The sequence below is a fragment of the Bos indicus x Bos taurus genome, chromosome 19 (genome assembly GCF_003369695.1).
Source record: "Bos indicus x Bos taurus breed Angus x Brahman F1 hybrid chromosome 19, Bos_hybrid_MaternalHap_v2.0, whole genome shotgun sequence".
Classification (NCBI taxonomy): Eukaryota; Metazoa; Chordata; class Mammalia; order Artiodactyla; family Bovidae; genus Bos; species Bos indicus x Bos taurus.
In genome coordinates this window covers 61,757,920-61,784,159 of record NC_040094.1, presented here as the reverse complement: position 1 = coordinate 61,784,159, position 26,240 = coordinate 61,757,920, and the positions used below count along the sequence as shown (strand labels likewise).

Here is a 26,240-nt window from a genome sequence, read left to right as displayed (position 1 = left end):
GTAATGTCTATTTTATTGCAACTAAAGTTTACAGCTTTTCAACACGGCAGCTCCAGCAAGACTTGGAGAAACATCCAGAAGACTCATAAAATGCCCTTAAATATCCATCTGAAAGTGAATTTGTTTGTGGCCTTTTGGTTTTGCCAAAAAAGGGAAATTTCCTGAAACGTTTGCCGATTTTTCTCAGACTCAGGGTATAATGTCCTAGTTACTGAGATCCTCTGGAAAATTATTGAGGCAACTTGCAACTTTGTCGATCTCACTCATTCAGGAAATGAAATGAACAAGCGTCTCTTTTATGATGGAGCAGTGAAAACACTGGGCCCGGGAATGTATTGACCGATCCCCGAGAGAAGTGAGGTGACAAGACCGGCCTTTCCTAAACCGCTCACATTGTTCTTATCTTCCCCCGGTGAAGCTGTCACAGGCCTCAGGCGTCTTACACGTTCACTGGTCTGCCTGCCCAGTTTTTATCTCTGTCAGATCTTCTGAACCTTGTCCCTATTGATATTTGGGGACACATAATACTGTACTGGGGGTTCCCTGATGGCTCAGTGGTAAAGAATCTGCCTGCAATGCAGGAGAGCCGGGTTTGATCCCTGGGTCAGGAAGATCCCCTGGAGGAGGGATTCTTGCCTGGAGCATCCCATGGACAGAGGAGCCCAACAGGCTGCTGTCCATCATACGGTTGCACAAAGTTGGACACGACTGAAGCAACTAAGCGGCAGCAGCAGTAATACTTTACCGGGAGAGGGAATGTCTTATACCTTGTGGGGCGTTTAGTAGCATCTTTGGCTTCTACTAGATACCCGTTGCCCCACCCCCACCCCCGCCACTAATTACAACTAAAGATGTCTCTAGACATTGCCATTGGTTGAGAACCATTGCTACAAATCTTAAAAAATAAAAGTAAAGCATCTTTAATATTTTAAGACTTAAGATGTCATGTAGAATATTAAATGGATAGGCAGAAAGATAGATAAATACAGATCGATGTGCACTATATGTATGTGTGTATATTGAGTATAAATACGTGCTTAGTTCTATACATCTATCTGGGCTTCCCAGGCGGTGCAGTGGTGAAGACTCCTCCTGCCAAGGCAGGAGACCCGAGACTTGGGTTCAAGCCCTGGGTCAGGAAGAGCCCCTGTAGTAGGAAATTTCAACCCACACCAGTATTTTTGCCTGTAAAATTCCAGGGACAAAGGAGGCTGGTGCGCTACAGTCCGTGAGGTGGCAAAGAGTCGGACATGACTAGGTGACTAAGTACAGACACAAACTACATCTATCTATATGACACGGATTTGTCTCTTTCATACACGATTATCTGCAGTCTTTGGTTGATCTTTTAAAAGAAACTGAAGGTTCGTTAATAAATCATTGTCTTGTCTGTCAAAGCTCTTGTAATTTGTGGGACACTTGTGTATTTTGAAAAGTGTTTTTTTTTTTAATTTTATTTTATTTTTAAACTTTACAATATTGTATTGGTTTTGCCAAATATCAAAATGAATCCGCCACAGGTATACATGTGTTCCCCATCCTGAACCCACCTCCCTCCTCCCTCCCCATACCATCCCTCTGGGTCATCCCAGTACACCAGCCCCAAGCATCCAGTATCGTGCATCGAACCTGGACTGGCGATTCGTTTCATACATGATATTCTACTTGTTTCAATGCCATTCTCCCAAATCTTCCCACCCTCTCCCTCTCCCACAGAGTCCATAAGACTGTTCTATACATCAGTGTCTCTTTTGCTGTCTCGTATACAGGGTTATTGTTACTAGCTTTCTAAATTCCATATATATACGTTAGTATACTGTATTGGTGTTTTTCTTTCTGGCTTACTTCACTCTGTATAATAGGCTCCAGTTTCATCCATCTCATTAGAACTGATTCAAATGTATTCTTTTTAATGGCTGAGTAATACTCCATTGTGTATATGTACCATCACTTTCTTATCCATTCATCTGCTGATGGACATCTAGGTTGCTTCCATGTCCTGGCTATTATAAACAGTGCTGCAATGAACATTGGGGTACACGTGTCTCTTTCCCTTCTGGTTTCCTCAGTGTGTATGCCCAGCAGTGGGATTGCTAGGTCATAAGGCAGTTCTATTTCCAGTTTTTTAAGGAATCTCCACACTGTTCTCCATAGTGGCTGTACTGGTTTGCATTCCCACCAACAGTGTAATAGGGTTCCCTTTTCTCCACACCCTCTCCAGCATTTATTGCTTGTAGACTTTTGGATCGCAGCCATTCTGACTGGTGTGAAATAGTACCTCATAGTGGTTTTGATTTGCATTTCTCTGATAATGAGTGATGTTGAGCATCTTTTCATGTGTTTGTTAGCCATCTGTATGTCTTCTTTGGAGAAATGTCTATTTAGTTCTTTGGCCCATTTTTTGATTGGGTCATTTATTTTTCTGGAGTTGAGCTGTAGGAGTTGCTTGTATATTTTTGAGATTAGTTGTTTGTCAGTTGCTTCATTTGCTATTATTTTCTCCCATTCTGAAGGCTGTCTTTTCACCTTGCTTATAGTTTCCTTTGTTGTGCAGAAGCTTTTAAGTTTAATTAGGTCCCATTTGTTTATTTTTGCTTTTATTTCCAATATTCTGGGAGGTGGGTCAGTGTTTTTTAATGGGTGGGCAACTTGTTCATTATTGATAGAAACCATTTTTTGCCTCTGACTCATCCCTCAGAGATCTCAGATCGTGGATGGGGAAGATTATGTTCTTGGACTCACTTCCTAAGGGATCATACCATTACTTTTAAATACACTTTCTGTTTTTACAGTCTTATGTGCAGTGATCTCTGAGAACTAACGGGCAAAGGCCTCCTTGGAACATGAGCCCCATGTTCCTCTCCCAACGTTTCTTCCTCCCTTCTACGCTATACGTATATAGATTCTGATGAGAGAACTTGCTCAGAGAAATAGTCAAGCAGGAAATATATTGAAAGCAAGGCTATGACTGACAAACAAGGTCCTCAAGGTAAGTAAGAAGATGGGGTTGCACTTGTATGATGTGTCGGAAAAAGTCATCCTCCAAAAATCTGGCTCTGGAGGTCAGCCGTTATTCCCTTTGGGGGAGTGTGTTATGCAGAAGTTCTCCTGATTTTAAGAAGTCTCACAATGACCTCTGTTGACCTTGGTGCTTTACTCAGGAGCATGGACCAAGTTTCAATCGAAGAAGGAACATTGACTTAACATAGCACCTTTCTCTGGGCAAAGCCTTCTTTGTAATCTCTCCAGTGTTATATTCAATTTACATTTGCAATAGAGAAATATGTGAGCATAGAATTCAGCCCACAGATTAACTATTTGGGTTTTCTAAATTCAGGAGAATTGACTTACTGAATTAGATGTTTCTAAATTTTATCTCTTTGCTGAAATCTCCACAAATTGAAATTCCTTTCAGATTTGCATGATTTGGGAGCCTGATAACCTTGAAAATAACTGATAAAATTATTGTTATCTGATAAAATTGTTGTTTTAACCTTCTCTCCATGTTTCTGATCATGTATTTCCCAGAAAGCATTGAAATTTGTACCAAAGCTCTTATGTAGATGCTCTCTTAAAAGCTGGGCTCCATCCCGTGTGTGTGTGTGGGCGCTCAGTCATGTCCAACTCTTTGTGACACCATAGACTCTAACCCACCAGGCTCCTCTGTCCATGGGGTATTCAGGCAAAAATACAGAAGTGGGTAGCCATTCCCTTCTCCAGGGGATCTTTCCATCCCAGGGATGGAATCTAGGTCACCTGCATTGTTGGGAGATTCTTTACCATCTGAGCCACTAGGGAAGCCCTTTAAATGAGTGGAAAGGTATAACAAGTGCATTTCATTAGAAGAAACAATATTATAGAGATGGTGGCTTCCCTAACTACAACACCAATTGCAAAAATATCCGCAGGTTGCCAATTTGTTGATCTTTGAGTAATACATTTTTTTTAAAAGGCTGGGGAATTTAAATGTAAATGATTCTGAAAGTGATGGTAATACCAGACCACCTGACCTGCCTCTTGAGGAACCTATATGCAGGTCAGGAAGCAAAAGTTAGAACTGGACATGGAACAACAGACTGGTTCCAAATAGGAAAACGAGTACGTCAAGGCTGTATATTGTCACCCCGCTTATTTAACTTTATGCAGAGTACATCATGAGAAATGCTGGGCTGGATGAAGCACGAGCTGGAATCAAGATTGCCAGGAGAAATATCATTAACCTCAGATATGCAGATGACACCACCCTTATGGCAGAAAGTGAAGAGGAACTCAAAAGCCTCTTGATGAAAGTGAAAGAGGAGAATGAAAAAGTTGGCTTAAAGTTCAACATTCAGAAAACTAAGATCATGGCATCCGGTCCTATCACTTCATGGCAGATAGATGGGGAAACAGTGGAAACAGCATCAGACTTTATTTTTTGGGGCTCCAAAATCACTGCAGATGGTGACTGCAGCCATGAAATTAAAAGACGCTTACTCCTTGGAAGGAAAGTTATGACCAACCTAGATAGCATGTTGAAAGGCAGAGACATTACTTTGTCACAAAAGGTCCGTCTAGTCAAGGCTATGGTTTTTCCTGTGGTCATGTATGGATGTGAAAGTTGGACTGTGAAGAAAGCTGAGCACCGAAGAATTGATGCGTTTGAACTGTGGTGCTGGAGAAGACTCTTGAGAGTCCCTTGGACTGCAAGGAGATCCAAGCAGTCCATCCTAAAGGAGATCAGTCCTGGGTGTTCATTGGAAGGACTGATGCTGAAGCTGAAACTCCAATACTTTGGCCACCTGATGCAAAGAGCTGACTCATTGGAAAAAACCCTGATGCTGGGAAAGATTGAAGGCGAGAGGAGAAGGGGGCGACAGAGGATGAGATGGCTGGATGGCATCACCGTCTCAATGGACATGAGTTTGAGCGAACTCCGGGAGTTGGTGATGCACAGGGGAGCCTGGCGTGCTACGATTCACGGGGTCGTAAAGAGTCGGTCATGACTGAGCGACTGAACTGAACTGAACTGAACTTTTAATGAAAGATTTAACACACTGGTTGTCATAATTATTAAAAGTGTTAACTTTTCTGTTATTTATCCATTTCATGAGCATGCATGCACTGAAAGGTTTATGACCCACGTGCTTTGCAGAGACACTAAGAATGAACAAAGCTGTGTGCTCTGACAGCAATCCTATCAGAAATTAAATACAGTGAGATCAGTACAGATAAACCTGAGACCGGAATAAACGGTGCTTTTTCAGCTCTTCAGATGTTTGGTTCTATGTAAATAGAAGACCCACATGTGTGGTGTGGAGCTAATCAAACATGACTGAGGACAAACCACACTGATGGAAGAGCTAACTGAAAAAGGCAAGCAGAGGAAACTATACGATAATCAGTCCTGAAATAAGAGCACTTTTTAAATGACTCCCCATGTTCCAGATGGTGAGGTGGGACCTTATAGGCTATGCATTCAACCCTTTCCATTGCCTCAAGAAGCTGTGATTATTTATGAGTCTGGTACAGATTAGGAAGCAGACTGAAAGAGATTACTTACTCTGTTGAAACCTGTGGAGCTAGTAAGTGCTGGACTCAGGTTTAGAATCCCAGTCCTGACTGCCCAGCTCTGCTTCGCCCTCCCGAACTGGAGCTGTGACAGGGGGCTTCTCTGTGGGACAACCAACAGGGTCTAAGTCCTTCAAAGATGCACCCAGGGAGCCTGTTTTTTTAGGTGAGGGGGAAAATAGAACCATTCTCATTTTCCCCTGACAATAAATCCTTCAGTCATACAAACTCCAAATATAAATGCTTGGGAACTCAGTGGAACTGTGTTTTTTTTTTTTTTTTTTTTTTTTTTTAAGGGCGGTGGGGGATGGAATTTCAAACCAAGCAGCTTCTGGAAAGAGTCTCGCCTCCGAAGCACTGCTCGTAGCTCTGGAGGTCCCGCCATATTGGAACAGGTCCTAATTGGCGGAAAGAAAGAGCAAGACTCGCAGTGAACATAATAACAGGGCGAGATGGAAGGAAAAGGACTCCTTTCTCTTTTCCTTCTAATCAAGGGCCCTGGTAAAAGACACGCAGACACATAAGCAAGAGCCTTCCAAGGTTGAATCACATTTGTTTTCAAACCTGCTGTCCTTTAAAATGGAGGTTCAGAAAAATAAGCACCCGACAATCAAGAAAAACCCTCTCATCCTGGGCCAGGTTCTGAGCCGAACAAAGGCAGGATATTTTCTAGAAGCTTATTAAATGTTTGACCCACGTGAAACAGTCCTGTATTTGTTATAAAATGCTTCTCAGGCTCCCACAGCTCCAATGATATGGATGGGTTTAAGCAGAGTGACATGGGAGAGAATGTTCATGACTGCTGCTCACGTTGACTAATGGGAGATACAGGGTGGGACTGCCTGAACCATCATTTTTCTTATTACAGGCACCCACATCTATGGCTTTGATCTCCACTGCAGACAGCGTTCTGCTCCATCTCAGAAGAGGTTGCCGTGTGTGCCCCATTAGCTGGCCTTTGGAATAAACTCACAACAGACCTTGCGGCTAGAATTCCACCACTGACCATTCGCAAAGAGGTAAGTTGTAAGTGCTTTGCATCACTTCCAAATATTTCTTTCAACAGAGAACAGTTGTTTTTTGCTTTTAATCTATTAGCTAATATTACCATCTGCTTTGGTCCTAATAAGGTTTAGAGTTTGGGCCTTAATCATGAAGTGTTTTGCCAAAGTCCCCTTTTTTCTTCCAGTCATTGAAGGAATTGCAATTTTAAGCCTGGGTAGACTTTGTAAAAGATGTTTTTAAATGTTGGCGTTACACCCTTGCTGCTGATGATAATAACACTCATATCTGCAATTCGAAACCTGATTTTAGATAAGGATGCATGATTGAACCACAACTGTAATCACTTGGGAGGAGATGTTAATCCGTCTTCCGTGGGATTTTTTAAGATATTTATTTGGCTGCACTGGTCTTAGTGGCGGCATTCGGAATCTTCATCTTCAGCGTGGCGTGAGGATCTTCAGTTGTGGCGTGGGGGTCAAACCCAGGCGCCCACATTGAGAGAGCAGAGATCTGACCACCGAACCACTAGGGAAGGCCCTCCATGGGACTGTATTCTGCTAGTATGTATTTTTAATCTGGGGGCCAGTCACATGCATTTCAAGGTAAAGGGAAGGTGTTTTGCCATTATAGGGGACAACATAAATATACCTGGCTCTTGTAAAGGTAGAAAGTGTGGCTTGTTGGCCACTGTGTTTTAATTGTCTAAGGCAGGCAGGTTGGCAGACTGAATAGCCTGGGGCCTGTGGTCAAAGTCCTGAGACAAAAGCCAAGATCTGTCCCCAGCTATCTGGCTGTCCCTGGGTGAGCCCCTTCACACGTCACAGACTCAGTGCCCAATATCCCATCTCTTACCTGAGATTCGTCCTCACAGCTGATCTCAATGAACCATTGACTTAACATTTATGGGACTAGTTTGTAAACAGTCCTGTGTAAGATGGAGTGTGCCGTGCTCAGTTGTATCTGACTCTTTGTGACCCCACGGACTGTAGCCCTCCAGGCTCCTCTGCCCATGAGATTTCCCAGGCAAGAATCCTAGAGTGGGTTGCCATGCCCTTCTCCAGGGGGTCTTCCCGACTCAGGGATCAAACCCACATCTCCTCTGTTGCCTGCATTGGCAGGCAAATTCTTTACCACTGAGCCACCTGTGTGGGGGATACCCTGCTTGTTGACTAAAATAATGACTGAGCCACAAGACCCATGTTGCAGGGAGTTTGGGAGAATATTCTAAAGAGTTATTAAATAACACAATATGGAAAAATTAAACACCTATTTGTATTTATTTTCTATGACTTCATAACAAATGACTACAAATGTGTGTGTAAGCTTAGTCACTCAGTCGTGTGTCTGACTCTTTGCAACCCTTTGGACTGTAACCCACCAGGCTCCTCGGTCCGTGGGATTCTCCAGGCAAGAATCCTGGAGTGGGTTGCCATGCCCTCCTCCAGGGGATCTTCCTGAATCAAGGGTCAAACCCACGTCTGCTGTGTCCTGCATTGCAGGCAGATTTTTTACCTGCTGAGCCATCAGGGAAGCCCCAGTGACCACCAACTTTATGGCTTAAAGCAACACACATTTGTTATCTAACAGGTTCCATGGTGAGGAATCTGGGCTTGGTTTAGCTGGGTTGTCTGGAAAGTTACCATCAAGGTGTTGGTTGGAGGTGGGGTCTCATCTGGAGGCTTGACTGGGGTGGATCTGCTACCCAAACCATTCAGTGTGGTGGCAGAATTCAGCTCTCTGTGGCTGTAGAACAGAGGAGGCTTTTGCTTCTTGCTGTCTGTGGACCAGGGGCTGCTCACAGCTCTAAGGATTGCCATAGCTCTGTGTCATCTGGTACCCCCGTCAGGCTTTTACCTGAAAGCTTATTCCCTCAACCTGGCAGAAGAGAGAGTCTTCAGCATGAGACTGCTTGCTAGCAGAGCGATTTTATATAATGTGATCGTGGCAGTGTCATCACCTTTGTCACGTACTGAGCATCATCACAGGAGAGACAGCAGCCCTCTGCAGTTTCCGTGGGCAGAGGCAAGTCACGGCTACCACCATCCTCAGGGGGAGAAGGCCTCTCAAAGGCACGAACGCCTGAGAGCAGGGGTCATGTGGCTGCCTTAGCGTCTGTCCACCAAATGCTTCATTTTTAGGTCTCTGTGTTAAATATACTTATCAGAGCATTTCTTCAATTTGTAGACTACAGAATTTAGGTATTGACTTCCCAACCTTTCAAGCAGACCCATCTGTGGACACTAACAAATCGTCATACAAAAATAGACTATGTCACATTCCCACAAAGTACAAAATAGACAGAATATTCTACTTCTCAGCCAGAGCTGGGTGTCCATCCTCTAAAACAAGATGAAGGTCTTCTTAAAAAAAAAAACAATTATTTATTTGCTGTCTTGGTTGTGGCATGTCGAATCTTTAGTTGAGTTACGTGGGATCCAGTTCCTTGACCAGGAATGGAACCTGGGCCCCCTGCATTGGGAGCACAGAGTCTCAGCCACTGGGCCACCAGGAGCGTCCCAGAGGTCATCTTGATTTCAGTGAAGTTGGGTCAGTAAGATGAGTGTTGCCCGTGGGACTAGCAACCTTGTGATATCCCCCTAGCGTCCTTCTCCATCATCCTCCACCTTGCTGTGGGCTCTGGGAGGCTGACCATTCTAGATTCGATCAGGTCCTTTGAATTTCCTTTGGGCTCAGCCAGTGGGAGGCCACAGTGGGAGTGAAGAGAGAAGGGCTGGGTCACCTTTCTGTCCTGTGTCCCCCTCTCTGTGGGGTCTGCTTAGGCTGCCCTTGTCTCTGTCCCCACCCCCCACCCCCGGCCCCCGCCCCCATGCTATCTCCTCCTCCCGTCTCTCCAGGAGCCTCCTGTCAGGACTCGGAAACTGCTCTCTTCCCCATCTACTGAGCCACTGATTACAGCTTGGGTGTTACTAGCCCTGGGGGTGCTGACTGCCCTGTGTGTGTGTACTTGTGTGTGTGTGTGTGTGATTTCTCTGACCTCTGCCCACAACTTTGCTAATAATTCCTCCATTAAATCTTCCTCAAATTACCACAAATCAAGTGTGGCATTTTTTTTTTCTTGCAGAATCTCTGGCAAATATATCCCTCAAGGAATTTAAGTTTCATAAACACAGGGGTTTGTGCATAAAGGGCAATCAAAAGATTGTTGAACAACTGAGAAAAAAGATCCTTTACCAGTAAGTGTGTTATTTTTCCTCTTCAGTAGATCTTGAGGGGCTTCCTCTGCCTTACAGAGTTCTATAAACTTTCTTTCTTTTTTTTCAAGTTTTTATTAAATTTATTGCAGTGTTGCTTCCGTTTTATGTTCTGAGTTTTTGGCCACAAGGCATGTGGGATCTCAGCTCCCCAGCCAGGGATCGAACCCTCACTCGCTGCATTGGAAGGCCGTCTTAACCACTGGACCACTGAGGAAGTCCTTGCCTTGCAGAGTTCTTGAGGAACTTGAGAAGCGTCAATATAATGGCTCATATTTCCTGGAAAATCTTCTGAGAGGCTTGAGATGATTGATTGTTTATTCCAGAAAAGATAAGGATGTTGCTTTTTATAGAAGTTGTCCCTTACTCTTATCCAGTAAACAGAGAGGGGGTGACTGGGGAGCAAGGTGTGTGCACGCGACAGACAGTGCTCACTTCCCTGTTCACTGATGTCAGAGTCCGTGTGTGTCTTTGGTGGAAAAAGCAACAGTGCAGGGGCAAAGGGCATCATATTAAAGGGTTATCGTAGCATGCTTGAAAAGGACAAAATAAATATGAATATTGGATAAAGCTAAAATGTAAAAAAAATTAAGCCTGCTATAAAGAAAATCTAAGTAAAAATATGTGAGATGGTAGGATAAACACTTGAGGCAATGTGAAAAGTTTGATTTTTTAAGATAATTTGAAGGGAATTTGGCTGAATATTCTATATTGCCTTGTGGATGGAAACTGGGAAGCGACCAAGGATTAAATCAATAATTTCGGAGTCTTATTATGGCTCTGATGGTGTATAGGGCAATCTCATCATATTCTGGGGTTAATATTTGCTCAGTGGTGTCTGATTGATGAGAGATTGCTGAGATTTCTCAAACATCTGTTTTGATCATGCAGATATGAGTTATCTTAGCTGAAAATAGGAAATAAGCAGGGGCCAGATTTCTGGGTTTTATCTGCATTTTTTTCTCCTATTAGTTTTGACATTTACAGACACACGATATGCCGGACCGACATGGGACCTTGGAGGGTGAAACCCGTTTCTAGATGTGGACTCATTTTGTTTGTTTGTTGGCCAGCTCACGGCCCCTTTTCTCCCCGCTTGCTTCCCGCGCTGCTGGAAAAGTAGGACACATCGTGTCAAGGCTACAAATCCGAGCTCCTCTGTAGACACGCAGTCTGAGGTTCAGAGGAGCAAGGACCTGACTCTGGGACGCTTCACAGACATCGTTAGTTTGTTTGTTTTTAATTAATTTTTTAGTGGAGAACAGTTGCTCTACAGTGTTGTGTTAGTTTCTGACACGCAACAGAACGAATCAGCCGTTTGTGTTATTGCTCAGTCACTCAGTCGTGTCCGTCTCTTTGCAACCCCAAGAACTGTAGCCCACCAAGTTCCTCTGTCCATGTGATTTCCCAGGCAAGAGTACTGGAGTGGGTTGCCTTTTCCTTCTCCAGAGTATCTTCCTGACCCGGGGATGGAACCCATGTCTTCCGCATTAGCAGGCGGGTTGTTTACCACTGAGCTGCCGTGGAAGCCCGGATCAGCCATACATAAACATACATCCCTGCCCTTTTGGACTCCCTTCCCATCAGGTCACCACAGTGCATTGAACAGAGTTCCCTGGGCTATACAGAAGGTTCTCATTACTTATCTATTTTATCCATAGTATCAGATTGGGACGGACACATAAGCACTATTGATATCCTGAGAAACGCTTTATGGTCAAGAGGAGTTAAGCAAAAATACACTCTGAGGTTAATCTCAGGTATATTTTCTTCTTTAACAGGGGTGCAACAGATACGTGTAAATGGTTCAAAATATTTCCAGTGGCCACTGCTATAAACATGCATTTCCACAGAACTTAGAGTTAAAATTGTTGTTATCATGCAGTTGGTAAGTCACGTCTGACTCTTTATGACCCAGTGGAACTGCAGCATGCCAGGCTTCCCTGTCTTTCACTATTGCCTGGAGTTTGCTCAACTCATGGCCATTGAGTCAAGGATGCCATTCAACCAGCTTATCCTCTGTTTTTCCTTCTCCTCCTGCCCTCAATCTTTCCCAGCATCAGGGTCTTTTCCAACGAGTTGACTCTTCACATCAGGTGGCCCAAGTACTGGAACTTCAGCTTCAGCATCAGCCCTTCTGATATATTCAGCTCAATTGAATATTCAGGCTTGATCTCCTTTAGGATGGACTGGTTTGATCTCCTTGCTGTCCAAGGGACTCTCAAGAGTCTTCTCCAACACCATAGTTAGAAAACATCAATTCTTTGGCGCTCAAACTTCTTTACAGTCCAACTCTCACATCCACCCATGACTACTGGAAAGACCATAGCTTTGACTACTTGGACCTTTGTTGGCATAAGATCCAATAATTTCTTGCTATGGCCACCATGAACGTGGAAATGGGTTTTATCCCTCTTAATAGTCACAATAATAAACTGCGTGGCCTCTGAAGGCGCTAAGAGAGGAAAGCAGATATCAGTTCAGAGTGGTTGTATTCTCAGAGTACACTTTTGCCTTAAAGCAAGCGTGCCTAATGAGCTGCCTGAAGCAGCTATCACTGATGGAGCCGTGCTGCCTCTGAATCAGCTACTACTTGGGACCAACTGTGAAACGTTCAAAAGGAAGCTCTCATCTTTCTGAGTCATCAGGAACTTGAGCATTTATTTTCAAGTCCAACCTGGAAGCAGAAGCAGTAAGACGAGTCAATACCAAAAGCAAACGGGAGACCACATTGACAAAACCATCAGCACCGCCAAGTTCAGACGCCTCCAGCTTTGCGGCAGGATTCAGGGAGGTCTTACCCATCAGAACCGTTCCCCCTTCTTCTTAATTTCCCTTTCATGGACTCTGCCTCTGGGCATACGAAAGTGTCCTTCCATGCAATGGGGACTTAGCTTATTTGTGTGTGGGGGTAAGGCAGCCTTTGATAAATATAAAACCCCATCATTATCTCATTTTGGTGTATTCTGAGATTTTCCTAAACAGATGTCATGGAAAATTCATTGAGAAAGAACATAACTTGTTGCAAAAGTAACCCACAGATTTTATCTTTCTCTTTTCCCTTAGGAGTTCAAAGCTGGGAGCAAAGGGCTTGATTGAGATAGGCCTTAGAAGAGAAAGAACTGGACGGTCAGCATGTGGCCTTGACAGGGTGGTAGGAAGTGAATTGTTTGGGATGGAAACTTAAATGCTGTCGATGCCCTGGGATCGGGTTTGGCACTGCAGATCGTCCTATTTTCTTGCAGTATTAAACCGTTCTCATTTTGAATATCACTGCGCTTCCTGTAGTAAGAGGGTGCCGGCATGAGCAGAAGACACAGTTGCGTTTACTTTCCTACATAATAGACTGGCTTTTCCCTCGAACTATGGAGAGGCCCTTCTCAAACCTCTGATCACAGAACTTTGGTAAATAATTTGACAATTTGTTTTAAACATACATTTGCCATATGACCCAGCCATTTTAACCCTTGACGTTTACCCAAGAAACATGAAATTTGGGGTGTACAGAAAAACCTATACGCGAATGGTCGGCACACTTTTTTTTCCCAGTCGCCAAATCCTGGGTACAGTCCAGATAGTGTCCATTTAGTGGCTGGATAAACAAACCATGTTACATCCACACAATTAAACTGATGCCTTAATCAACAGGAAATGGCAACCCACTCCAGTATTCTTGTCTGGGAAATCCCATGGACAAAGGAGCCTGGCCAGACTACAGTCCATGGGGTTACAAAGAGTCAGACACAACTTAGCAACTGAACAACAACAAATATACGTATTTGCACACACACACACACACACACACACGCACACACAAGCGGTCTTCCCAGGTGGCACTAGCGATAAAGATCCCACCTACCGATGCAGGGGATGGAAGAGACGGGGGTTCCATCCCTGAGTCGAGAAGGTCCCCTGGAGGAGGAAATGGCAACCCACTCCAGTAGTCTCGTCTGGAGAGTCCCATGGACAGAGGAGCCTGGCAGGCTACAGTCCATAGGGTGGCAGAGTCAGACATGACTAAATGATTTAGCACGCATGCACACATACACACACACATACATACAGTTACTACAGAGTTATTCCCCAGCATTTCTTTTTCAAACTGGAATTGAAATCCAGTAGCATAGCTTCAGCTTACATGTTCCCCAAAGAGAATTTGACTCTAAGAAGTGTAGAGAAAGAGTGGGCTTGCATCTTTGTTAAAAACATCCGTCTGAGATAAAGTGCTTCGGGCAAATTTTCTGTGTCATCATATTGGTCTCTGACTCTCCTAGCTACTTCCTGCCTCCTGCCTGAAGCATGTCCAGTGGCTTCCTTACTCCGACTCTGATAATCTGTGAATCATCAGATTCGGCAGATTATCTGTTCACCACATTCCTAACGCACTCTTTTAGGGACTGGAGATTCATCAGCTGAAATGGGTAGAATCCATCATCCACCAAGCAACCTGAATTTGATGTTTGTAATATTCAGGAGTCAAAAGTCTTTACCTTCAACTTTCTTGTTTACTGGTTACTGAAAGCTTCCTAATTCAGCTGTTTCAACTAGTAATTAAAGTTGATTTGAAAAGCATAGAAAAGTAGAATCAATGAAAAAAAAAAGCAGTATCCATTTGGTGGCCTCAGTCATTTCTGACACTGCTTTTCTGATTTATAACTCAAAACAACTTGTGTCTTTTGCAAGCTGAGCTTCTGGAAACTGACATTTTCACTTTCATTTTCAACTTCATAAAACTGTAGGCAACAAACACTAATTTGTCCATTTGAATGTAACACATGGAAAGTAGAAGTGCTGAGACACTAGGCAGGAACATCCTGTCAGGTCCTGGGATGCGTGGTAAGAACATTCTGTCTCTCAGGAAAGAACTGTGAGTGTGTGACATCGATTATTTAACTAGACGAACATCTTCCAAGCATGCTGGAGCCAGGGGTTCTCCAGAACTCTGAGAAAGGAACTGTATGTAGTAATGAAGCACTATCTGTCCATCCAAGGCGTTTATCCTAAGTAACATCACCACCCAAGCAGAATCGTCAGCCTCTAGTTCCATTTTGTGCTCATTTAAAGCTGCATTGATGAGTCTGTTCACCCCTGGAGATCCTGCAGGTTCCATTTCAGATCACAGCATGAGGGCTGCAGTAAAGTGAGTTGTGCAAACTTTCTGGTTTTCCAGTGCATATAGAAAGGATACTTTGACGATACTGTCTATTAAGTCTATTAAGTGTGCAAGAGCAGTATGTCTAAAACAAATGTGTGCTTAGTCGTTCAGTCATGTCCAACTCTCTGTGACCCCATGGACTGTAGGCTTCCAGGCTCTTCTGTCCACAGGATTCTCCAGGCAAGAATACTGGAGTGGGTTGTCATGCCCTCCTCCAGGGGATCTTCCCAATCCAGGATCGAGCCCAGGTCTCGAGAATTGCAGGTGGATTCTTTACCGTCTGAGCCAGCAGGGAAGCCCAAGAATACTGGAGTGGGTAGCCTATCCCTTCTCCAGGGGATCTTGCTGACCCAGGAATCAAACCAGGGTCTCCTGCACTGCAGGCAGATTCTTTACCAACTTAAAAATTAGTTTATTGCTTTTAAAAAAAAATGCTATCATCTGAGCCTTCTGCAAATCTTAAGAGTAAGATCAAAGATGACAAATATATACTATAACAAATATACTAATAATGAAAAAGTTTGAAATATTTCAAAAATACCAAAATGAGATATGGAGACGCAAAGTGAGCAGATGCTTTGGAAAGATGATGCTGATAGACCTACTTGACACAGGGTTGCCTCAAACCTTCAATCTGTGAAAAACACAGTCTTTGTAACAGGCAATGAAGCAAAGCCCGATAAAGTACAGTAAGTACTGTATTTCTTTGTGTTGACACCAATAATCCAGAGTTTCTAACACCTTTCCTGCAAGAATTTGAAGAACCTCTAATTCTAGGATAAAACATGGTTATGCAGGACTTGAGTGTTTCACCCTTGAATGGGATTTCCTCATTTGAAGTAATTTTGACCATATTTAGCTTTTTGTTCATCTTTATTTTTCTAAATAGCAATTTAGAAAAACACAAATGAGATCCATGGGCCTCTTACTATTTTCCTTTGCTGTAAGGAATGAAAGTATCATAATAAAATCTGACATTGAGTGTGGACTTCTTAGCCAATTAGCAGTTTCCCTTATCCTAAGAAAAACCACTTGAGAACCTTAAAATTACGTTGGATTCTTTTAAATCTGTGACTCAAACTTTTTAGCAAAGAGTGAGTCCATGCTTTAAAGGAGATTAAAAATATTCATAAAATTAACTCGAGCTTTTGTAGACATCATACAGTTTGGATTTTCCTCTTCTCTGACCTCATAAATATTTTCATGTGCTAAGTGTACGTGGGTATGAAACACAGATTAAAATAAACATACACTATTCAACAAAATAGGAAAAGGCTTAGTGAAGAGATGACTTTGAATAGAAAAGACTGGTCAGGGCTAATAAGGACCACCGACTTGGAAGCTCCTGTTTTGGAGTCTGACAGGTATATGTTTGAATGACAGTTTTATCAGGGCAGATACTATAATTTTACCACCTCAAATCTGTTTTTTTCTTTCCTTGGCGGAAATAAAACTCCCATACATGTGTCAGCTTTCTTTTAGGCTTACGCACATCTAAAAACAATACCTTTTCTACTCCTAGGCACATATCCAGAGAAGACCATAACTGAGAAAGATACATGCACCCCAGCGTCCATAGCAGCACCACTCACAACAGCCAAGACCTGGAAGCAACCGAACTATCCATCAACCGAGGAACGGCTAAAGAAGATGTGGCATATGTATATACGATGGAATATTACTCAACCATAAAAAGTAATGAAGTAATACCATTTGCAGGGACATGGATGAAACTCGAGATTATCATAACAAGTGAAGTAAATCAGACAGAGAAAGGCAAATATATGATATCACTTGCATGTGGAATATTAAAAAATGATAGAAATGAACTTATTTGTGAAACAGATTTACAGACTTTGAAAACAAACTTATGATTACCAAGGGGGAAACACAGAGGGAAGGGATAAATTAGGAGTTTGGGATTGACATGTATATACTACTAGATATAAAATAGATAACAAGGACCTACTGTACAGCACAGGAAACTCTGTTCAATATTCTATAATAATCCAAGTGTTCGTCACTCAGTCGTGTCCTACTCTTTGTGACCCTATGGACTCTAGCCCACGAGGCTCCTCTGTCCATGGAATTCTCCAGGCAAGAATACTGGAGTGGGTTGCTATTTCCTTCTCCAGGGGATCTTCCTGACCCAGGGACTGAACCCAGGTCTCTCACATTGCAGGCATAGTCTTTACTGACTGAGCCACCAGGGAAGACCTGTAATAACCTAAATGGGAAAAAACTTGAAAACGAACAGATACACGTGTATGTGTAACTGAACCACTTGCCACACACCTGAAACTAATCAACTCTAGACCAATATAAAATAAAAATCAAATTAAAAATAATTTTGAAAAGCTCACTTTCCAGGATTTCCTTGCAGTCTGTTGTTGTTTCATCACTAAGCCATGTCCAGCTCTTCATGACCCCATGGACTGGAGCCAGCCAGGTTCCACTGTCTACGGGATTTCCCAGGAGGGGGTTGCCATGCCCTTCTCCAGGGGATCCTCCCGACCCAGGGATCAAACCTGCGTCTCCATGTCTCCTGCTTTGGCAGGCGGATTCCTCACCGCTGAGCCGCCCGGGAATCCTCGCACTTAGTGTGCCCTAATGAAATAAGTTTGGTCTTACTTAATATGTAAGTGAAACATGTGTATTCACTTACACATACATACCATACATTCGTGGTTTATGTAAGTGAAAACGGTGGTGTGACTTCCTGGAAGGAGGAAGCGTGTACTTCCCTCCTTTTCTTCCCTTCCTTCTAGTGCTGGGACACCCATCTTGGACCAAGGTGTAAAAATGGTGGTATTGGGATATCATTGAAATCTGTGGATCAATTGGGTAGAAAATTTACATTTTAACAATACTGAATCTTTCCATATAAGAGCACGGAATAGTTACCTAGTCAGAACTGATCAATAAATCATCTGAGCCTGAGGATTTCTTTTTGGGAGTATTTTTGGTTAGAAATTCAAGTTTTCAATGTATATAGAATTAACTATATGAACTTTGCTCCACACCAATATGTGGTGTTGGCCTGAAACTTCCAATAAGACGCTTTGTTTTCTCCTCCCACTAAGAGGAGCTCAGGTAGAGATATACATTCCCATGGCCATATAGACAAGCTGGTGAAAGGTCTTAGCCCACCCAGCGTAGAAGATTTAAATCTAGCCCAGACCTAGCAGGATGTGCTAGTTGCTCATTTGTGTCCGACTCTTTGTGACCCCATGAACTGTGGTCTTCCAGGCTCCTCTGTCCATGGGGATTCTCCAGGCAAGAAATACTGGAGTGGGTTGCCATGCCCTCCTCCAGGGGATCTTCCTGACTGATCCAGGGATCGAACCTGGTTCTCCCGCATTGCAGGCAGGTTCTTTACCATCTGAGCCACCGGGGAACTCCCAAGCTGGACATAAGGCTCAGTTATAAATCTCAGTCTAATGCAAGTTCAACGCAACCCCTCCTGTTCTCCATATGAATCATCCATGGTCAACCGTTCCATTCAGTTTCTGGGGTTCCTCTGGCAACCATCTATAAACTTATCTCTCTAGCTTGAGTTGCCTCTTTATTTCTGTAACCTGAGAATTTCCCTTTCTTTCATTTGGATTCAGCTATATGATTAATCAGCAATTTTATTGTAGGGAAGAGAGAGTTCCTCACTACATTCGAACCTAATGTTGCCATTAGAGTTTATTATTCTTGAAGGCATGTAGAGGGTGTATTTTATTTATATCTTTATTCTTTATAGTACTTAGCTCATGGTTATAAAACTCCATTAGTGCTTAATAAAAATAAGCAGGATGAATTTTAAAGGGGATGAAAGCAGGGGACGGTAATACTCACAGTTAAAGGAGAAAAGCCTTCAGTACTTTAAAAGATGAATTCTGTCTCTCCATCTCCAGGGGTTGTGAGAATGAGGTGGGGGAGAGGAGTTGGCAAAGGTCGTACCTTCCTCACTCATGTATCAACAGTCTCGTGTACTGCTTCATTTCCAAAAGAAAAATGTCCCGTGCTGGTTGCTATCCACAGAAATTCTGCCAACATCCTGGTGGTTGCTGGTTTGTAATTTTATGGGTTTCCAGAGGATCAAACACTGTATTATTATGTTTGGCTACTAACTTGGGTCAGCAGTTCAAAAGGAGAAGAGAAGGGGAATGAAGTAGGTAGGAGGGGATGCAGGGATCGTACAGGAGCCCGTGCGTTCAATTGTATTGAATGTACTGAGAGTAAAGCCCAATCCTTACTGAAACTCGGTGAATTTCATTTCAGCAGACGATGATGGTAGAGGTTCAAACCTCTGTTTCACGAGAACTAAAGGTGTGGCAATTATGTACCCGTTTTAATTTTGACTGAAGAATAAATTAATAGATTGTTTGCTCCATGCATAGTCTTCCTTTTACAAAGTGTTGAAATGGAAGATTTTCTATCAACAATGACAACAACAAGTATGTGATGAAACATACCCTGAATCCCAAATCTCTCTTCCTTCAAGATAAATTTATTTACCTTAATATAATTTGTAGGATATTCAAAAGCAGAGACATTACTTTGCCAACAAAGGTTCGTCTAGTCAAGGCTATGGTTTTTCCTGTGGTCATGTATGGGTGTGAGAGTTGGACTGTGAAGAAGGCTGAGCGCCGAAGATTTGATGCTTTTGAACTGTGGTGTTGGAGAAGACTCTTGAGAGTCCCTTGGACTGCAAGGAGATCCAACCAGTCCATTCTGAAGGAGATCAGCCCTGGGATTTCTTTGGAAGGAATGATGCTGAAGCTGAAACTCCAGTACTTTGGCCACCTCATGTGAAGAGTTGCCTGATTGGAAAAGGCTCTGATGCTTTTGATTTTGATTGCCCTCCAATCAGGAGGGATTGGGGGCAAGAGGAGAAGGGGACAACAGAGGATGAGATGGCTGGATGGCATCACTGACGCGATGGACGTGAGTCTGAGTGAACTCCGGGAGTTGGTGATGGACAGGGAGGCCTGGCGTGCTGCGATTCATGGGGTCGCAAAGAGTCGGACACGACTGAGCGACTGATCTGATCTGATCTGAATTTGTAGGAATATTTACATGAAATAGTATAATTTTGATCTTTAAAAATACCGTTTAGTATTAAGAAATGGTCAAAATAACCGGTATTCAGTTCGGAAACAATGTGTATATTTTCTCAGAAAATGAAGTTCAAATTAATAACTTAAGTAACTTTGGACTTACTGTGTTATTATTGAAATCTGCATTTCCAGTCATTTCTTCAGTGTCAGAAAAGAATCAACATGTGTGTAACACTTGTAGCAAGCGTAGCATCGTCTTATAGGCCCAAGAAGAAATTATGTTTGACCTTGCTATAGTGTATTTGCCTTGGATCCAGAAGGGACTGAGAGAGAACAGGGTAAAACTATTTTGTTTGATGTAAGACAAACTAGTCCTGTATCTGTTGCTTCTCTTTCCTACTGTATCCTCAAAATAAGTGCTTTGTATTGTTAACTCTGTAATTAGCTGGCTACCTACAGTCTGGAGGGGTGGGATGCAGGTTGGAGTTGGGAGGGAGGTGCAAAGGGGAAGGGCATACATATGCTTATGGCTGATTCATCTTGATGTATGGCAGAAGCCAGCACGATATTGTAAATCAATTATCCTCCAATTAAAATTAAGTAAATTACAAAAAACAAAAGGAATAGGAGAGAATTGTGTACGGACACTACAAAAAGCATCAGGAAGGGATAAACTGAGAATTTGGGTCTGATATATATACACTACTCCATGTAAAATAGGTAGCCAACAAGGGCCTACTGTACAGCAGAGGGGTCTCTGCTCGATATTCTGTAATAACTTAAACGAAGAAAGAATTTGGAAAAGAATATGCATGCATATATGTATATATATATATATATCCATGTATAACTGAGTCACTTTACAGTACACGTGAAACTAACACAAGATTGTAAATCAACTATAGTCCAATATAAAATGAATTATTTTAAAAAAAGCATCATAGTACAACTCTTTATTATTGTTTCTTATGATAAAAGTGCATATACATATACATATATTTTATTTACTTATCAGTTTATCCACTGCTTTCAATGTTCCATTATTCTTTCCTCATTCCAGTATTTATGAACCACTTACCTTGTGTTTTTGGGCGCTGGGACTACAGTCATGAGCAGTGAAACAAGATCTTTGCTCCGGAGGAGGAGACATACGGGGCTGGAGGTACTGTAAACAAGAACTCAAACGATGCAAGGGCTGTGGATAAGACAGAGGAAGGAACAGAGGGACCGGCTTGTACTGGAAGGGCTGTGCAGGACAGGGTGGCCGGAGATGGCCTTTCTCAGAAGATACCACGAATACCGGTGTCTGACAGGTGGAAAGAGCCCCGAGTGAGCCTGGAGAGTAGCCATTGGCAGCAGTGCACAGGCCAGGCCCTCTGCGAGCTGGGCTCCAGGCCCTAGTGTGCTTCTGTGTGCACGCTAAGTCACTGAGTCATGGCCAACTCTCTGTGATCCTATGGACTATAGCCCACCAGGTTCCTCTGTCCAGGGGATTCTCCAGACAAGAATACTGAAGCGGTTTGCCATTTCCTTCTCCAGGGGATCTTCCCAACCCAGAGATCAAACTGGAGTCCCCTACGTCTCCTGCATTGGCAGGTGGGTTCTTTACCACTAGCGCCACCTGGGAAGCCCTAGACCCCCATCTAAATACTTGAAAGTTATAAATCAAGCTCACAAACCATTAATATAATATTGTATACAACCTTGACAAATAAGCCTCCCTGGCACCCCACTCCACTACTCTTGCCTGGAAAATCCCATGGACGGAGGAGCCTGGTAGGCTGCAGTCCATGGGGTCACGAAGAGTCGGACATGACTGAGTGACTTCACTTTCACTTTTCACTTTCATGCATTGGAGAAGGAAATGGCAACCCACTCCAGTGTTCTTGCCTGGAGAATCCCAGGGACGGGGGAGCCTGGTGGGCTGTCGTCTATGGCGTTGCACAGAGTTGGACACGACTGAAGTGACTTAGCAGCAACAATCTGGAAGGCTTGCTTTGTATTTAGAATATCGTGGACTTTCTGGCATTCTTCACTGGCACATGGAAGCTTGGGGAGAGCCAGCCCCGTCCCTGGCATGTTCCTCCTTCTCTTCTCACCTGTGGCCCCCTCCCCAATCCCAGGAGCCCCCACGCTCACCTGTGGACCCTGAGGCCATGCATCTAAGCTCTGTCTACACCCCCACCATCTGCCATCATCTGATCACTCCTTGGGCCAGGAGAGTACACTTCAATATTTTCAACCAACCTGACTTTACTGAGAGTCTCCCTTACAACTAGAAGTTCTGGCTATAATGCTCGTGAGCTATGACTGTGATTGGGATGTGTCAGAAAAAGGTAGAAAGTTCAGGGTGGGCAGTGAACATTCCCCCACTGTAGTGGAAAGGTATTGAGCATGATCTGCTGTTCACATCTGTTTGTCTCGTATGGGCATTTCCGTGTGTTACAAAGATGCTTGAGGACTTCAAGGCATAGTTTCCAATCATTCATCCCTGCTCCACCCTCCTGGAAAGAAAGACCCCCGACTCCAACAGCAGGTCCCTGGAGAAAGGAGAACCCGCTGTGGTTTATGGGTAAGCGAATGAAGCTCAGTGTTCAGTGGGTGGCAGAGTAGAAAAGGGTTAGGAGCACGGAGACTGATTCGGGTCCTGAGTGTCCTGTATGCTGGTTGTGTGGCTTTAGATAAGTTCATATCTTTACCTTTAGTTCCATCTAAGAAATCCTCTAGTCCATGGTGATAACGACAGTACTCATCACTCAGCGTCATGGACGGAAGTTAAATGAGCTGACATACGCAGTGCATTTAACAGAAGGCCTTGCCCGTCATTTATGGTCAAGAAACTTGGATTTGTTTTCATTATTACTTCAACTATAGGACAACTACTTCTGCTATGATTATTTACTCAGGGCTGTGTGGGTCGCGTGTGCTAAGTCACTAAGTCCTGTCCAACTCTTTGTGACCCCATGGACTGCAGCCCTCCAGGCTCCCCTGTCCATGGGATTCTCCAGGCAAGAATGCTGGAGCGGGTTGCCATGCCCTCCTCCGGGGGCTCTTCCCGACCCAGGGATCGAACCCGCATCTCTTATGTCTCCTGCCTTGGCAGGCGGGTTGTTTACCACTAGCACCACCAGGAAAGCCCATTACTAAGGGTTACATTAAGCAATTGAGAGAACTTAAATGTAGGTTTTCTGATTCAAAGATTTGTACCCTGGAAAGCCTTCAGCTATGCTCATTTCATAAAAAAATAAACATAAAGCATAAAACAAGAAAATCCAACAGCACCATTACTTGCAGACACCCACCATCGTCCACAATCACAGAATGAAAGGGGCTGAGGTCAGGGCAGCGACATCTCGTCGTCTTGTAAAGGCAGAGCCATTTCCTTTCCTGTACGATCACACTCACTGCGGTGCTGGCCCCGGACCAGCAGCTGGAGGAAGCTCTTGACTGTTCACACAAATGGAGTGTGACAGCTCGGAAAATGCAGAACAATGGGCCGCTCAACCTAATTACAGCTTGGCTTTTGGCTTTAGGGCTGGAGGTTCTAAGTCTCTCTGTCTGCCCTTCTCTGCCCGCCTCCCTCTCTTTTCTCCTCTGTCTCTTTCTCTGTCTGCCTCTCCGTCACGTGCACACAGAAGCACAGACACACACAAGCACACATTAGACATGCGTGCAGCTTCCCCTGTGTTCACCTCTTTGCTCTTTGACTCCCCTTGTTGCCCTTCGACTATCGTAGATAATCCTTCCTAACCAAAAGCTGTACGCAAAATGCTGACGTCACCTTAAACATCCTGCCGTGTTACGCATGGCATGCAATCAGGAAAGGTTCAGTGCGTTAGCCAATGGTACTGAGGTTGTTTTCCAGAAGAAAATACTTTGTTCTCAGGCTGTGTTACCCAGACTTTGTTCTGCTTCTTGGAATTCTTCTATCTGTGGTAAGAACTTTGAGCTCAGGAGAATGGGGGTCAAATTCTAGCTTTCCACAGGGGATTTCTGCAAGGTTCAATCTCTCCGACGAGGTTAATCATAATAAGAACACTGTTATTATTCTACCAGCTTCAACCTCTCTGGACCTGTCCTGTGCTGTGAGGGAGACTCTCATAAAGAACTACTTTTGTCATTGTTAATATTCATTATTATGATCTTGCCTTGAAATTAAGGCTGAGGGACTCTATGCAGTGTGTTGTGGCCCTTATCGACCACTCAGAAGGAAAATGTTTGACCAAAAATGTCTTAAAGACCATGTTGTTCACCTAGGTTTCTTAGGGAAAAAAGCCTGAGGCGGTGTGGGGTGGTTTCTTTGGGGAAGTCATCTCAGACATGAGGAGGGGTGGACTAGAGAAGGTGAAGCAAGGTGGGTGGGGAAATGGCATTATCTCATCCTTGTGTTGGCTGAGTAATATTCCATTGTATATGGATATCACACCTTCTATATCCATCCCTCTGCTGATGGACATTTAGGTTGCTTCCCTGTCTTGGCTACTGTAAATAGTACTGCAGTGAACACTGGAGTGCACGTATCTTTTCCAATTATAGTTTTGTCCAGGTATATGCCCAGGACTGGGATTGCTGGATCATATGGCAGCTCTATTTTTAGTCTTTTAAGGAACATCTGTACTGTTCTCTACAGCGGCCGCACCAATTTTTGTGCCCAGCCCGCGGTGGAGGAGGGTTCCCTTCTCTCCACACCCTGGAGAGCCACACCCTCTCTAGCAAAGAGCCGGGCACGACTGAGCAGCTCACACGTACATACATACGGTCTACTGAAATAACAGTGTCTCTCCTGTATCCCCTTTCTGTCTACCCGCCCAACCCCCAACCACTGACCGCTTCCTGTGCCGGTTCCCCAGGCCCAAGTACAAGGGAAGGTGGTTCATCTGTATGGTTGACAAGTGACTTGTACCCAAAAAGATTTTCCTCTGTAGTTCTGTTTACTAGAAGTGCTATTAAAAGCAGCGTGATCCAGCCAACACAACTGGTTGTAATCAAGAGCAGTTAAATAAAGGAATCTTCTAAAAAAAAGTATCAAGGGAGGACTCAGTAGTTTGCTAGGATGAGGTACGCTTAAAAATATTTTTTCTGTGCTTTTCTCCATGTTAAAATGCTCCTCATTTCAAAGGGAATGGCTTCCGTAGCTCTTCAGAATGTTTCTTCTGGTAAGCGCAAACCGGACCAACCAGCAAATGAACGAAGATACTAGAAGTCTGTCCAGGAATGGCTTTTTCCCTTTCAGACGTTTTTGTCAAATAAATGTTTCATTTTTAGAATAATTTTAGATTGACAAAGGTAGTGCAGACGGTCCCCAAGCACCACCCTCCCAGTCATCCTCTTATTATAAACGCCTTCCACTTGCATGTCCGCTTGTCACAATTAATGAAGCAGCACTGCTACCTTATTATTAACCAAAGTCGATACTTTACTCAGGGGTCTTCAGTTTTTCCCTAGAGTCCTTTTTTACTCCAGGATCCCATCAGGAGACCATAGTACATCTCGTCATCGTGTGTCCCGAGGCAGCTCTTGAGTGTGCCGCTTTGTAGCGTCCTTCTTCATCCCCAGTAGCCCTTTAGGGCACAGCGCCAATGATGGCTACGGATGGGGACGCATGACTCTGCCATCTGTGTATACATAGGGAGTGCTGCCTCTCGGGGACTCCCTGAGCATCAGGACCGTTGAACCAGAGACTATAATCTCATAATGAGGCATGAGGTTCCTTCACACACGAAGACTTTGAGTGGCTTCATTTTTAAATGTTTTTAAAGATTTTTTTTTTTAATGGACCATTTTTAAAGCCTTTAGTTTGTTAGAATATTTCTTCTGTTTTATGTTTTGGTTTTTTGGATCTTAGCTCCCCAACTGGGGTTTGAACCCCACCCGCTGCCCTGGTAGGTGGATTCATAACCACAGAGAAGTCCCTCAGTGGCTTTGGAATCTGGTCCCAACCTCCCTTTTCGGCTCCATGTCTTTCTGCCCCCACCCTTTTCTTGCATCCTGAGACTCAGATGTTCATGTTAGTCCCCATCCTCGGCATCCTTGACTCAGCACTGGACTCCTCCTGATAAGCCCATTTGGAGGGTCTTCCCCTCACCTCGGCACCTGTTAACACCACTCCAACACTCATGGTTACCCCCTTTATGAGCCTTCCTCACAGGCACAGTCAACTTCCCCGTTGACTCAGCTCAGCATGGACTGTTTCCGGTTACCTGTTCATTCTGCGTGCGTGCATGCTCAGTCGCTTCAGTCACGTCTGACTCCTTTGTGACCCCCATGGAC

General features: G+C 43.8%; 1 long non-coding RNA gene across 2 annotated transcripts; it reads left to right on the top strand.

Moving 5' to 3' along the window:
- Nucleotides 1–2,774: 2,774 nt before the first annotated feature.
- LOC113878167 lies at nt 2,775–16,745 on the top strand. Of its 2 annotated transcripts, none has more exons than XR_003506924.1 (4): nt 2,775–2,989; nt 6,419–6,569; nt 9,638–9,749; nt 16,445–16,745. It is a non-coding gene; the product is annotated as an uncharacterized LOC113878167 (long non-coding RNA). The 2 variants fall into 2 exon arrangements; XR_003506925.1 differs by lacking the exon at nt 16,445–16,745 and adding an exon at nt 11,549–11,723.
- Nucleotides 16,746–26,240: the final 9,495 nt, after the last annotated feature.